At 41.2% G+C, this 13,875-nt stretch overlaps 1 long non-coding RNA gene across 2 annotated transcripts in view; it reads left to right on the top strand.

Annotated features, from left to right (window-relative positions):
* Positions 1-13,875, top strand: part of LOC122438651 — a 57,599-nt gene that overhangs the window by 29,182 nt on the left and 14,542 nt on the right. The window contains exon 1 of one of the 2 annotated variants that reach the window (XR_006268599.1): positions 2,942-7,769. The exons of the other annotated variant lie outside the window; for it this stretch is intronic. This is a non-coding gene — a long non-coding RNA (uncharacterized LOC122438651). Of the gene's footprint in view, positions 1-2,941; positions 7,770-13,875 lie in introns of those variants that run through there. 2 annotated transcript variants of the gene reach the window in all.

Here is a 13,875-nt window from a genome sequence, read left to right as displayed (position 1 = left end):
GTTTGCATTTTTATTCTGTGGTACTGACCAGTCAGACAGAGGATGTGAGATGGTTGGATGACATCACCGACTTAATGGACATGAGTTTGAGTAAACTCCGGGAGCTGGTGATAGACAGGGAGGCCCGGCGTGCTGCAGTCCATGGGGTCGCAAAGAGACACGACTGAGCGACTCAACTGAACTGAACTGACCCATCAAGAAAGTTGAGTGTAATGGATGCTGATGTTAACGAGGACTAAATGCTAAGTTATCACTTTGTCATTGTTACTTTTTAATATTAATTTTATGTATTTATTTATTTTTGACCACACTGTAAGTATGTAGGATCCTAGTACACTGACTGGGGGTTGAACCCATGCCCCCTGCATTGGAAGCTCAAGAGTCCCAACCACTGCACCACCAGGGAAGTGCCATCATTGTTCTTTATATTCGGATGATTGGTGCTTTCTTATGCAGCCTGGAATCTACAGGGACTCAGAGAATGATTATTCAAGTAATTAGGGACATCCCCCTCTCATCTTATGGTACATTTAAAGCACTCAGTATGATTTAGTGGGCTTTATAATTAACCACAGGCAGATTTTGTATGCCATTTCTGACACGTAATAGATTTTATAACCTTGGGCGAGTTATCCACAGAACTTCAGATTCTTGGTGTATAATGTAGTCATAAAACCACATTGCAGAATGGTCGTGGGGATTAGCACCCATGTATATAAAATTCCTGGATAATGCATAGTGCATGCAGATCACAAATGACCCCTGTTAGTCACTATTGCATTTGTGCAATGCCGTTCATTTTATGAGATGTTCACATTCAGTTCAGGCTGAAGAAGTTAAACTTCAGCAAAGTCATTGAAGGTTTTGAAGGTGTGCATTTCCCTGAGGAAACTGAGTTTCAGAAGATCATATTTGGGGACTGTGTATGTCCTACATTAGAGCATATAATTTGATTGCCATTTTCTTCATGCTATAGATGAGAACAGAGTCCCAAGGAGACTGCTTAACGGTCTCAGGACCACGTGGTTTGCATCTGGCAGAGTCAAACCCAGAAGCCAATCTTCCCACTCTTTTCTGTGTTTTACTGCCACAAAGCTGCTCATTGGCAAGGAAACCAATTGAAAAGGTTGTCACACTTGTCTCAGAACAAAGTGATAAGGGTCCGGCATGTTTATTAGAAGCAAGCGTGGGAGAGAGAGGACAGAAACAGTAGTTAACAGGGAACAGGTGCCGACTAGACTTGGCAACCTAACGATGGGCCCAGCCTCTGGTCCCTGAAGAAGGGAGTCAAGGGTACAAGCTTTCCAGCCTGGTCAGATGGCCATACAGTTAATTAGGCTAAAATAAATAGAATTCATATGGTTTTGTTGTTTCCTGATGAATTTAAAGGGACCAACTACCCTTTCCAGATAGAAATATGTAGACTTGAAGGTAGGAGAAGATGCCTGTGTGAAGAAATAAATTAGAGGCTCTAATGCTTCAGGAGCATTGAAACCATTGTGCTACATGGACATGTGCACCTCTGTGTATGTGTGCATGCATGCGTGTGTGTGAAAGTGGATTTTGTGACATAGTCCCAGTTCCAGACTAAGCCACATTGTAACTTACTGCCTGATTATAATTCACCAGCTGTCATACCTTCATCAGAAAGAAGAGCTAGTCCTGTAGATTCTTCCGTGTCTGCCTGTTTGTTTTGTTGGATGGATCCTGCTGTGGTGCTGAGAGACAGACTTTGCTGGGCCCTGTTTTGTAAACAAATCTGTTCACACACACTTTCTTCTAGCATGGTATGTGTACACTGGCTCTGCTTTTCCCACTAGACACCCGGAAGCCTAGGATTTAGAAGCTTGTTTTCTTTTAGAAACATGCAGGCGTTGAAGAAGAACACGCACGTGCATTTAACAACGTGCACATCCACCCTGTGTATGTTTTGACTCTTCTCGATTCTGATTCTGGGCCATGAACCCCTCAAGAACATTGCAGCCTGGTACACACAGAGTGTCCCTGGGAGGCATCCTGAGGGATTTAGTCACTGAAGATGATAAAGCATAATACTAGTTTTTCCAAGAAGAGGTGATTCTTTTCTTAAATTGGAATATGAACTGATAATAGGTATTTATATAGTCACTTCCTACCTGTAGTTTTTTGCATGTTTTATTTAACATTCCAGCCAAGTTCAAATTTTTATGACAGGAAGTGTGTGAATGGTTATGACAAGAGTAAATAACATTTTATTTTATGATTACAGTACAGGAAGTAACTTTTCATGCCAAATAAATCTTCGGGGGGGAAAAGGGCTCACTTATAAATTTAACGTACATAAATTTCCCAGAATCTTTACTCTCTTATGTGGAAATAAAACTAGAACATAGTCTTACTTCTTCCTCTTCTTAACTTTTCTTGTCAACAAATGTCTTTGTTTTAGAATGAGGCATTTTGGGGTATTTTGGTGTGTCCCAATATGACATGGAACCATTAAAAAAATTTCCAAAAGAGAATAATAAGACCAAATTGTACAGAATAAATAGCACAAAAAGTTTGAGTACCCTAAATAGGAAGTTTCTTTTTCTTTGAAGCATAAATGAAGATGAGGAGGTCCCCAGTTCCTCTAGTTTCCATGTTCCATAATCATGTGGGAAAGATAGTTTGTTTAACGCCAAGTCTGCATGTCAGAGAAAAGAAGGAATTGGGTGGACCTTCAGTTAGGTCCACTGTGTGCTGTGCTTAGTCGTTCGGTCATGTCCAACCCTCTGTGACCTCATGGACTGTAGCCACCAGGCTACAGGCTACAATGCTCGGTACATGAGGATTCTCCAGGCAAGAATACTGGAGTGGGTTGCGATGCCCTCCTTCAGGGGATCCTCCCAACCCAGGCATCAAACCCAGGTCTCCTATATTGCAGGTGGATTCTTTACTATCTGAGCCACCAAGGAAACCCACCCAAGAATACTGCAGTGGGTAGCCTATCCCTCCTTCAGGGGATCTTCCCAACCCAGGAATCGAACTGAGGTCTCCTGCATTGCAGGCATATTCTTTACCAGCTGAGTTGCCAGGGAAGCTCTAGGTTCACTGTGGAAGAACTGTAATAGTGGCTTTCTGACTTGGAAGATTTTTTTCCCTTCATCTTTCTCTCCTCTTCTTAAAGCCTGAGGAGCTTGAACTGAGAAGAAAATGTCTGATACATTTCTGAGGACTGATATTACACATGCATGCGTCACAAGAGTGAGTGGATGCCTGACAGGTCAAAACTCCCGAGAAGCGTTCCCCAGTCCCTGGTGGCCATGGGGCAATGGTGCGGCCTTGTGATGGAGGGCAAGCCTTCCCTCTGGGCTGGGAGCTTCACTCCACCACTCTGATTGAAAACCTGGCTTCTAGATCCCTTTGCCCCAAAACTCAGTATCACAAATTTTGCAAAGAAGTGGTTTGCAAATTACACGAAGCTGTTCTCAGAGAACAAGCTAATGTGTTAAAGTTGCGGATACTTAGTTGTCACTAGTTTTCTTTAAATTCTGCAGAGAATGTATTTGCATGTGGCGTGAGTGAAAATCTGCTTCAAGTAGTAGTCTCCAAGGCAGTTTTACGTAACACACATGGCAGCCTGGCATGAAGGGCGGCCTTGCTGATGGAAAGCCCAGAGCAGAGTGGTCAAGCTGCGGCTCCCTGGCTTTGACCCCTGGCTCCACTGCCTGCTGATTTTGTGACCCTAGGCAAGCCCTTAAACGTCTCGGGGCTCAGTGTGCTTATCTGTGGAGGCGTGGTCAGTCATTCAGTCGTGTCCAGATCTTCTGTTACCCCCTGGACTGTAGCCCGCCAGGCTCCTCTGTCCATGGGGTTTCCCAGGCAAGAATACTGGAGTGGGTTGCCATTTCCTCCTCCAGGAGATCCTCCCAACCCAGGGACTGAACCTGAGTCTCCTGCATTTGCTGAGAGCCGCCAGGGTAGCTGCATCCTCATCTATAGGATGGGAATAACCAGAGAACTGAACTTGCAGGGTTGCTGTGAGGATCCAGTGAACAGATCTGTGTAGGCCCTTGGTGGTGCCTAAACCAGCCCTGGGGTCAGGCCGCTGTCAACCACGGATGAGTGAACTGGCTGAAAGAGGGTTGGGTTAACTGCACCAGAGAGAAGTGTCGCCCAGGGAAGAGGTGAAACTCGAATGCCAGGCCTCTTGACCTCCCATATTGGGTCAGGTGCCCTTCCTGTATGGGGCCACACCCCCTCCTTTCTATAAAAGGATCACTAAAGGGTGCACCCCCTGCCATTGTTTAAAAGGACACGCTGAGTAAACGTTAACCATGAATATCTGTGACATGGTTTTGTTTTGTTTGGGGAGGTGGGGGCTGGGTGATAATGGGCCCACAGGTCTGGAGAGCAAACACTGATTCTTTCAACTTGGGCTTGTGGGATGTCTACAGCACAGCGAATCAGAACAAGACCCAGACAGTCTCTATAGCTTAATCACATTCTAAATGCCCACCTTAGAAATAGTCCCCTCTGCCTCCCCCATTCACAGGAGTTCCCAGGGGGCAGTACCTTCTTGTTAGCAGCCACACCTGTTCGGTTCATATTCTCCCTGCTGTCCCCCCAGCATGTATTTTTGTGATCTTTATTCTGTTTCACTCTGCTTTTCCTTTCTCTCTTTGAAACCTCTGCATGGGTCACCCAGGACTTCAGAGGAACTCGCATTTAAAGCATGGTCTGAAACAGGAACACACTGCTCAGAAGCTTTGAGAACTTCGAGCGTGTGTATGTGCATGACACAGTGGGAGGGGAAATGAGCTGATCTAACATTCGGGTAGTTGTCTGGCCTCTAGTCATTCACCAAGCTCAGTATCAATAAGGTTTTTTAAATTGTAGATATTTAAAACTGCCCTCCATGTAGTGTTCCTCTTCTTGAGACGTCATACAGAGAGGGCCTCTTGACAGCGAGCAAGTTCATGATGAGGTCTTGGGAGTGAGGGCAGAGAAATGACTGTTCAGTAGTATAGTTGGTTTTAATGAAATCCTTAAGGATGTTTATTGATGCTGTTTTTTTTTTTTAACTCATCCTCAATTTGAAGGTTATATTTACACCATGCAAATGGTTTCCATACTCTTCTTTTTAAAACATCAGTTTCGTTAAAAGTATAAAAACATTTCACATTCATGAAAATTTCCTTCCAGAGTATAACACACAGATGGTTTTATTAAATTTTGCACATACATTCTTTGTGTTTATCTTGAGTGTTCAAAAAATGAGAAATACAGAAGCTAGGGTAGAAATTTCTGTGTCGCTACATTAGAAATTGAGGGCTTAGTGGTGCTGTATGACAGGTAATGTGAACACACTGGATCTGTTTATTTTTCTTCTTCAGTCCCATTAGGTAGAACCTTGTGCTTTTGTCCTGCCTTCATGAGCTCCTCCACTCCCATGCCCCGCCATTTTACCCAAAGAAGCACATTAACAGCCTGAAAATAAAGGGCAGGCTTTTTTTTAAGCTCGTCTCAGCAAAATGTCTACTCGTCGCCTCAGAAAACGAGCTCTGACATTTAAGATGGGATAAAAGCAGTTTTTCTTAGTTTGCCCAGTTGTCAAGAAACTCTTCTCTGAAGTGATCAGGTTTGGTTAAAGACAAGAGAAATAAAAAAGGTCATATTTTAGCCCTTCATGGTTGGTTTTCAAGGGATGCTTTGGTGCAAAAATGACGTGGTCACTATGAATGTGACAGGGTGTTAGATGCGTGTTTTTCTGCCCCCATCACAAATCTGAAAACGTTCCCTCTTCTTGCAGACGGTGGGGATGGCACCCGGAGGCTATGTGTTTGGTGTGCTCAGCGCCCGGGGTGGGGAAGATGATTTCCGTATTTGAAATCTAGAGACAAACAAAAAAATAATTCTTTTTCCTTGAAGGGTTAATGCCCTAAACAGCTTCAGATTGGTTCACTTGAATCTTAAAATTACTTTTCTGGTCACGCACACGGAAGGTCTAAGCATTTGTGAAATGTCTTTTTTTTTTTTTCTTTCTCCTGATGCTGTTCTCTCTTGGCTGTCTTAATTACACAGGGGTTGAGAAACCAAATTAAAATTAGGCGTGGCTGGTAAACAGCGATCACGTTGCCTGCTTTTAGCTCCGCAGGCTTGTTGGAGTTACTTCTCCTCCCCGTAGTGTTTTCCTCCCCACTTTTTTTTTTTTCTCCAAAGGAAATATCATAAGCTTTTTTAGAAATACTCACAGGAAGTGAGTATCCATATGCTGGTTACTCGCCAGCAGCTGAGCATTGACAGGTGGAGAAGTGCTGCTGCCATCCGCTCAGATTTCTTTGAACCTTTCCGCCAGAGCAGGGGAATATTCAGGGCGTACAGACCGAAGGATTTTTGTGTACTGAGGGAGTTACAAGAGGAAATTGGTCATCGCGCGTCATCTTGGTGGTGGTGATTCAGGAAGCTGTGATGGGGGGTCCGCAAGGCACGTGGCTGCCGCCGGCGCTGAGGTTTCTGCTCACTTCTCAGAGGGCGGGCTGTCTTCTAAAAATTAACGCTCCCTCCACTGCCAGTGATTCTTCTGCAGTGAGTCACTTCCAGAAATGAATAGCCACGGTTTTTTTGGAATGAATGTTGTGAAATCCCTCATTTATAATGGCAGGTTTTCAGTTGGTGGTTTTATCAGAATGTCTCAAGATCAAAACGAAACCTCCTCTTTAAAAGGAAAGAAAGTACTCTCGATACAGAAAGCAAAAGTACTTCCAGTCTCCTCCTGACGCGCTGTCACGGAAGATCTGTGTGCCTGTGTGTAGAGACACGCGTCCATGTATTAATACTTGCCTACACTGTAGGAGTCCTTGGAATTACGGATTCGTTGCTGGTAGCTGGTTGATCTCCTGTGCAGAGGGTCGCTAACTACAAGAAATGTTATGTGTGGTGAGTAGGTGGTAGATTCTGAAGATTGTTGCTAACCCAGGACTCATCCTCTTTTGAGTCATGGATTCAGAGGACTGCTAGCAAGCTCTTAAATACTTCTGCTTTGTATGATTTAGTGGATGGAACTGCAGGACTCATAGAAGCCTGTGGAAGGTTTTTCAGAACATGAATTAATTGAATAATTGTTGAATCTTTTGAATATACTAGTCCCTTTGAGGAAGAAAGACTATTTTACGGACGGAAGCCATTTGTAAGGGGCTTTTAAAAGTTTAAAAAGCCCAGTTACTGCAGTTACTGCCCATCTGTATTTATTTTAACTATCAGTCCATCTTCTTGTGTGAAGGAAATGACTATATGGTTTCAACAAAGAAAAAGTTTTGCCAACTCTTTTTAACTGAAGAAACTTCATCCACGTGTTACTCCTAACTGGATTTTTGTCTTCCTGACTATTCGCAAGGGGAAACTACCCCATGAAGGATACTGACCCTTCTGGCAGTATCTGATGTGTCTCATTCAGAACCTGGTGGGCTCTCCACAGATGATTGACAGTAATTTTATCTAGAGGGGAAAGAGAAGGAATCCGGTTACTGGAAACAGTGAGTGCAGCTTCAGAAATTGTTGTCTCTCCCGAGTGGAGAAGTTGTTTGACCTACTGACTCATTTCATAGGAATTGGGGAAAACAACCTAGTGTGGTTTTCATTGTTAGTCCTGGAGGATTCCAAAATCTGTGTGTCTGCAAATAAGATGAGCTGGAGAAAGGTAGTGTTGACACTTGCTGTTTCTACTTGCCTGCTCTCCTAATGGAATTCAGTCCCTTGCCTCCAGACAAGTCCAGCCTGTTCCTGGGGATCCCTTTTGTGGCCGTTCAATGGTGAGTACTGATGGCAGCGGTTTCTGAATTTTGGGGGTTTTTGCTTCTCAATTTCTAAACGGCATTTCATCCAAGGAAACATTTTAAAAAGCATTCTGTCTTGGCACATTTACACTGCAGTTTATGTTGACCTGTAGAAAATATACTGGGTGCTGTGATAGTATAAAAGACAGCATAACCTGTAGACAACAATGAAAGTGAAGAGTTAGGATTTATTTGCATAGAATAGATTTTTGTAGCTTGTTGACATGGAGGCAGTTTTGATTTTGACATACTTGTATTAAGTGATTTTGGGGGTAATTTATTTAAAACACAGGTATGGAAGGTAATAGTATATTCCAGCAAAAATAATATAATTGCTAATAGTTAAGGCATATATTTTTGACTAGTAACATAATATTTATGTGCAGAGAAACTTGATTCATGGTGTTTTGGTTTTAAAGCAGCATTATCAAATCAGCTAAAGGTATCAAGAGGACAAAGAAAATATGCTGAACTTGGATAAAAGTAGAAATTGAGGTGTTTGAAGTGATTGATATTTGAAGTGTTAGTTAGATTTTGGCCTCTGTATAATCTCATATATGATGGATCCACCAGATCACACCCTCAAGTAGCGGTCATTTAGTATATAATTATTAGAGAGTTTCTCATTCTTTTTGGAGATGAATAAGGAGAAAGTTGACTTGGTCATGATGGTACTGTTTATTCAGTTTACTGCTTTATGTTTGAATGCCTTAGAGGTGGGGTTCTTAACCTTTCCAGGGTGTATTGGGCCCCTTTGAGATTGTGATGGAAGCCATGAATCCTCTTAGCACACTCACACACAAACATTTGCCCGCATTCTCTGGACTCTTGCGGCCACGGTGGCGCTCATCCGCGGGCCCCAGGTTAAGGACTCCATGGGGTGAGCCCTCACCCTGACTGCCACTCCCCAGCAAACCCTGAGACTTAAAGTAGGAGGCATCTAAGTTGAAAGGAAATCGTTCTCCATGGTCACTAGGTGGGGGTGCAAAGTCCGAGCAAAGAAGGAGTAGAGAATATGTGACTGATATTAAATAAACAAAGAGAATCATTAATATCAGAACCTCCAGACAGATACTCCAGAATCCCTAAATGTTTAACCTTGGATATTCGTCAAGTACATTGTGAATTCCGGTAGAGACTTGAGGATTCAACGTTCAACAGTTGAGGAGAGTTTTCCTAACACGTAATGAAACCTCTCTTCTTTCCTGTTTGTTTTCCATTGTGTGTGTTACCAAGCCAGGTAGGATTGCCAATATCTGAACCCCAGAAATATAAATAATAATAGTTGTAACAAACTGGAGAAATGATTCTACATTATCAGAAGGAATTTGCTGGGGTATATATAAGGTAGTTTAGCTGAGTATACACAAAACACCACGAGAAAGAAGATGTAGCCCTTCTTGCCCGTCAACTAAATTTGTCACTACTGTAAGGCTGGCGTGGGAAAAAATAGACATGATTCTGGAGTGTATTAAAAGGAGTATGACATAAAAGGGTAAGAAAATAAGGCTTGTATTAGTCAGACTCATTCTTGTGTCCAACCTGAGTCACATTTGAAAAAAGATTTTGGGTAATTGTGGAGAGCTCTGATATGTAAACAACAGAAAGTTATATACTCTTCTAGCAAAATATAAAGTAACTGGAGGTTTTAGTCTCCAAAAGGCTAAAGGATTTCTTGCTAAAGGTCTTTAAGTAGTAACAGTTTATCTTTGTAGCACACTGCCTGCTTTCAGTAAATTGTGATACTTTGATGGCTGTCCTGTGTAGGCACATTTGTAACACTTACATGAGAGCTTCCGCAAGAATAAATAGACTCAGATAAAACCAGAGTTGTCAGGACATAAGGTATATAATAAATACACTTCTTTGTTGATTAATAGATAAGAAAGACTATCTCGATTGCCAAGATGATAAAGTAAACAAGTGGCTGAGGGAAGTTATGAAATCTTTGGTTGGGCTCTCTTTCAAGATGAAACTAGGGAATTCTGTGTTAGGTGGCGGAAACATTTATTAATTCCTTCTACAAACTCTGAAGACCTACTTTGCTAGATGCGCACAGTCTAGCTACAAAAGCAGATTCACAATGTGTGATTTAGTGCTCTGGCTGCATAAAAATAGCATATGCGCGGGACCTTGAAACACTCAGCCGCCACCCGTGAGTCTTCCTGATGGAGTGGTATCCGAATTGATCCTTCAAGGACAGCCTTTAAGGAGTGAGCTGGACCAGGGAGGCAGGCATTGTGGCGAGGGCTTCAGGCCAGAGGAAGAGTGGATGCCGAGGAAGAGAGCAGGAAGAGAGGCTCAGAGCAGGAGGTAGAGAGGAAGGTGTGGGGAAAGGAACAACGAGAGATGAAGCAGGAAGGGTCCCTGGTACAGGGATCTATCCCGCTGTGCCGTGTTAGCCCGAAGGTGTCCATCTAGGAGGGTGATGAGGCCAGATGTGTGCACTTAAGACAGATCAGGGGGCTGTCCTGAAGGGAGTGTGTGTGTGTGAGAGTGTGTTGGGGCAGGGGAATGGGTTGGGCAAGAGGCAAGGAGACCAGATGGGAAGAAAGCTCCTCTGGTTGCTCAGTGAAGTAATGATGAGGACGCCAAGGGCAGTGGATTCCAGAGAGATTCACGAGGTAAAAAAAAAGGGAAAAGGTGAAGTAAGGTTAGTGGCTTAGGTTATTAAGTGGTATCGTTCACCACAGAATGAAATCTGAGAGGAAAAACAGGTTGGAGGGGAAGACAAGGCGACATTTGGACGTGTGACAGTCACATGGACGGAACAGGCGGAGGTGTAAGAGCCGAGCAAGCACGAAGGTGGTTTCTATGGGGTTGGACCTTGAAATGTGGGTTAGCAGCAACAGCCTAAAGTCGGTGGTGGTCTTGACTTGTGTGAAGACTTGTTTCTAAAGTAGTAGATCAATAAATTGTTTATACGGTATTTAAAAGTTTTTCCTGAAACTTCTTTTAAACTGTAGAATAAAATAGAGAAGAAATACGAATTTTCTTCTGATTCCATCACCCAAAGTTCTGTTAATATTTGCGTATTTTTATTTCCTTGCAGTATTTTCCAGAACATGCACATGTATGTGCACACAGACACACACAGTTGCAAGAGCAGCATCGTTCTGTACAGGCATTTTTATATCCCACATTAAATGCACATCTTCTCCATATGCTTTAAAGTGCTTTAAAAACATTTTTAATGGTGCATTGTTCTCTAATTTGAGAGTATTCAGTTTGCTTCCATTTTTTTTAAAGCCATCTTAACATTACAATAATTATCCTTTCCTAAGTATGAAGAAGTGAAGTCGCTCAGTCGTGTCCGACTCTTTGCGACCCCATGGACTGTAGCCTACCAGGCTCCTCTGTCCATGGGATTTTCCAGGCAATAGTACTGGAGTGGATTGCCATTTTCTTCTCCAGGGGATCTTCCCAACCCAGGGATCAAACCCGGGTCTCCTGCAGATGCTTTACTGTCTGAGCCACCAGGGAAGTCCTTTCTAAGTATAAAACTTTTAATTATATCTTGACTAAAATCTTCCTGAAAAGTTTTTTTTAATCATTGATTTATAATGATATAGTTTACAATATTTTATTAGTTTCAGGTGTACAACATAGTGATTCAGAGTGTTTATAGATTATACTTCTCTCAAAGTTATTGCAAAATAATAGTGATATTTTGTATCACCCTGTGCTATATAATGTATCCTTGTTACTTCTCTATTTTATGAAAGGTAGTTTGTTTCTCTTAATCCTATACAACTATCTTGCCCCTCCCCCCCTTCCCTCTCCTCGCCAGTACCCACTGGTTTATTTTCTGTATCCATGAGTCTGTTTCTCTTTTGCTATACACATTCGTTTATTTTATTGTTTTAGATTTCACATATAAGTGATAATATACAGTGTTTGTCTTGCTCTGACTTATCTCACTAAGCATAATACTCTCTAGGTTCATCCATGCTGTTGCAAATGGTAGAATTGCATAATACTCTCTAGGTTCATCCATGCTGTTGCAAATGGTAGAGTTCCATTCTTTTTTATGGCTGAGTAATATTCCATTGAATATATGTATGTATATATATGGGGGTGTGTGTGTGGGTGCGTGGGTGGGTGGGTGTTGTGTGTATATATACCTCAGACATCTTCTTTATCCATTCATCTGTTGATGGACTCTTGGGTTGCTTTCACATCTTGGCTTTTGTGTATAGTGCTCTATGAACATTGGAGTATGTATATCTTCTTGAATTAGTGTTCTTATTTTTTATTTTTTCGGATATATACCCAGGAGTGCAATTGCTAGATCATATGGTAGTTCTGTTCTTAGATTTTTTGAGATACCTCCATACTGTTTTCCGTAGTAGTTGCACCAATTTACATTCCCAACTGTGTACAAGGCTTCCCTTCTCTCCACATCCTTCCCAAAATTTGCTGTTTGTAGACTTTTTGATGATAGCTATTTTGACAGGTGTGAAGTTATATCTCATTGTTGTTTTGATTTCCTTTTATCTAGTAGTTAGCAATGCTGAACATCTTTTATGTATCTGTTGGCCATCTGTAAGTCTTCTTACAGATGTATATTCAGGTCTTCTACCCATTTTTTAAAATCAAGTTGTCTTTTTGATGTTGAGTTGTATGAGCTGTTTATATATTTTGAATATTAATCCCTTATCAGTCCATATCATTTGCCAATATTTTCTCCCATTTAGTAGGTTGCTTTTTTTCAAAGTTCATTTGCTATGACAATAGTTAACCTGTACATGTGTCTTGGACAAATTTTCAGTCATTTCCTTAGGATAGATTCCTTGCAGTGAACTTAACAGAAGAGCTGAACTCTTAAAGATTCTTGTTATCCTTTGCCTGTTTGTTTTCTGGAAAAATTTATATCACGTTATACACAGTTTTACCTATTTTTAAATCTTTAGGCAAAAGCATTACATTCATTGTTTTTGGTTGATTTATTCAACAGCTGTTTGATGAATACTCTGTGTGAGGCATGTGGCACTTTTATTGACTGTCAGTGAAGTTTACCTTCTTTATGTGCTGACTAGTCCATTATTTACTTTTGTAAATGTTCTGTTCACATCCATTACCAACTTTTCTACTGGGGTGTAATCGTTCTATAATGCATTTGAATTGTTCTGTAATATATTTAGTCTTTTATGTGTATGTGACATTTGTGGCAAATATTTTCCCCAACTTCTTTGATTTTTTATTTTGCTTATTATTTTTTGAGATATAGAAACTTTATATTTTATTTAGCTGAAAATAAAATTATATTTGTCTATTCTTTTTTTTTCCTTGTGACTTCTCTTACCTTGGACTTAGGAATTCCTTCCCACCATAAGTTAGAAAATATTCATCTAATCAGAAATTTTAAAAAAACATTTTTTATATAAAATCCACCAAATGGATCCAGATGGATTTTTTGACAAAGTCAATCCCTCAGCATCGTGTGCAGAGTCATTCACATTTCCCCAGTTGATTTTTGGTGCTTTTATATTTTAAGAGCTTGTACTATTGAGCTATAAGAGTCCATGAGTTTTGGTGAATATTAGCACCCAAGTGAGGGTTATGAAAATACTTTTAAGCTAGCATCTTATTATAAAAAATCTCACACAGCAGAGCTGAAAGAATTTTACAGTTAACCCCTGTATATATGCCAACTAGATTCTGCAATTAAAATTTTACCACTCTTTCCTTTATCATCTACCTATTCATGTAGTAACTTTTGTACCTTCTGAATCATTGTTTGAATTCAAATCTAGGACTCAAAGACATTTTATTTCATTCTGGTTTTTTTTTTTTTTCCTGTAATTTGTAGGTTTGATTTCTAGAATCCCATGGACAGAGGAGCCTGGTGGGCTCTAGTCCATGGGGTCTTAAAGGAGTTGGACACAACTTAGCGACTAAACAACAGGAAACTTTTAGCAATTTATATTAATATAGTAAAATAGTGAACATCCTAATAGACACCAAGAGAAACTGCTTGGTTTGTTTTGGTCCTTTAATTTCATGAATATAGTTTGCTCTGTCGGGATTATGATGGTCATTCCCATCACGATGGGTGCGTTTTTCGAACACCGTCCTCCGT

This window comes from Cervus canadensis, chromosome 3, assembly GCF_019320065.1.
Source record: "Cervus canadensis isolate Bull #8, Minnesota chromosome 3, ASM1932006v1, whole genome shotgun sequence".
Lineage (NCBI taxonomy): Eukaryota > Metazoa > Chordata > Mammalia > Artiodactyla > Cervidae > Cervus > Cervus canadensis.
The sequence above is the reverse complement of the archived record's forward strand: the minus strand, read 5'-3'. Positions and strand labels throughout refer to the sequence as shown.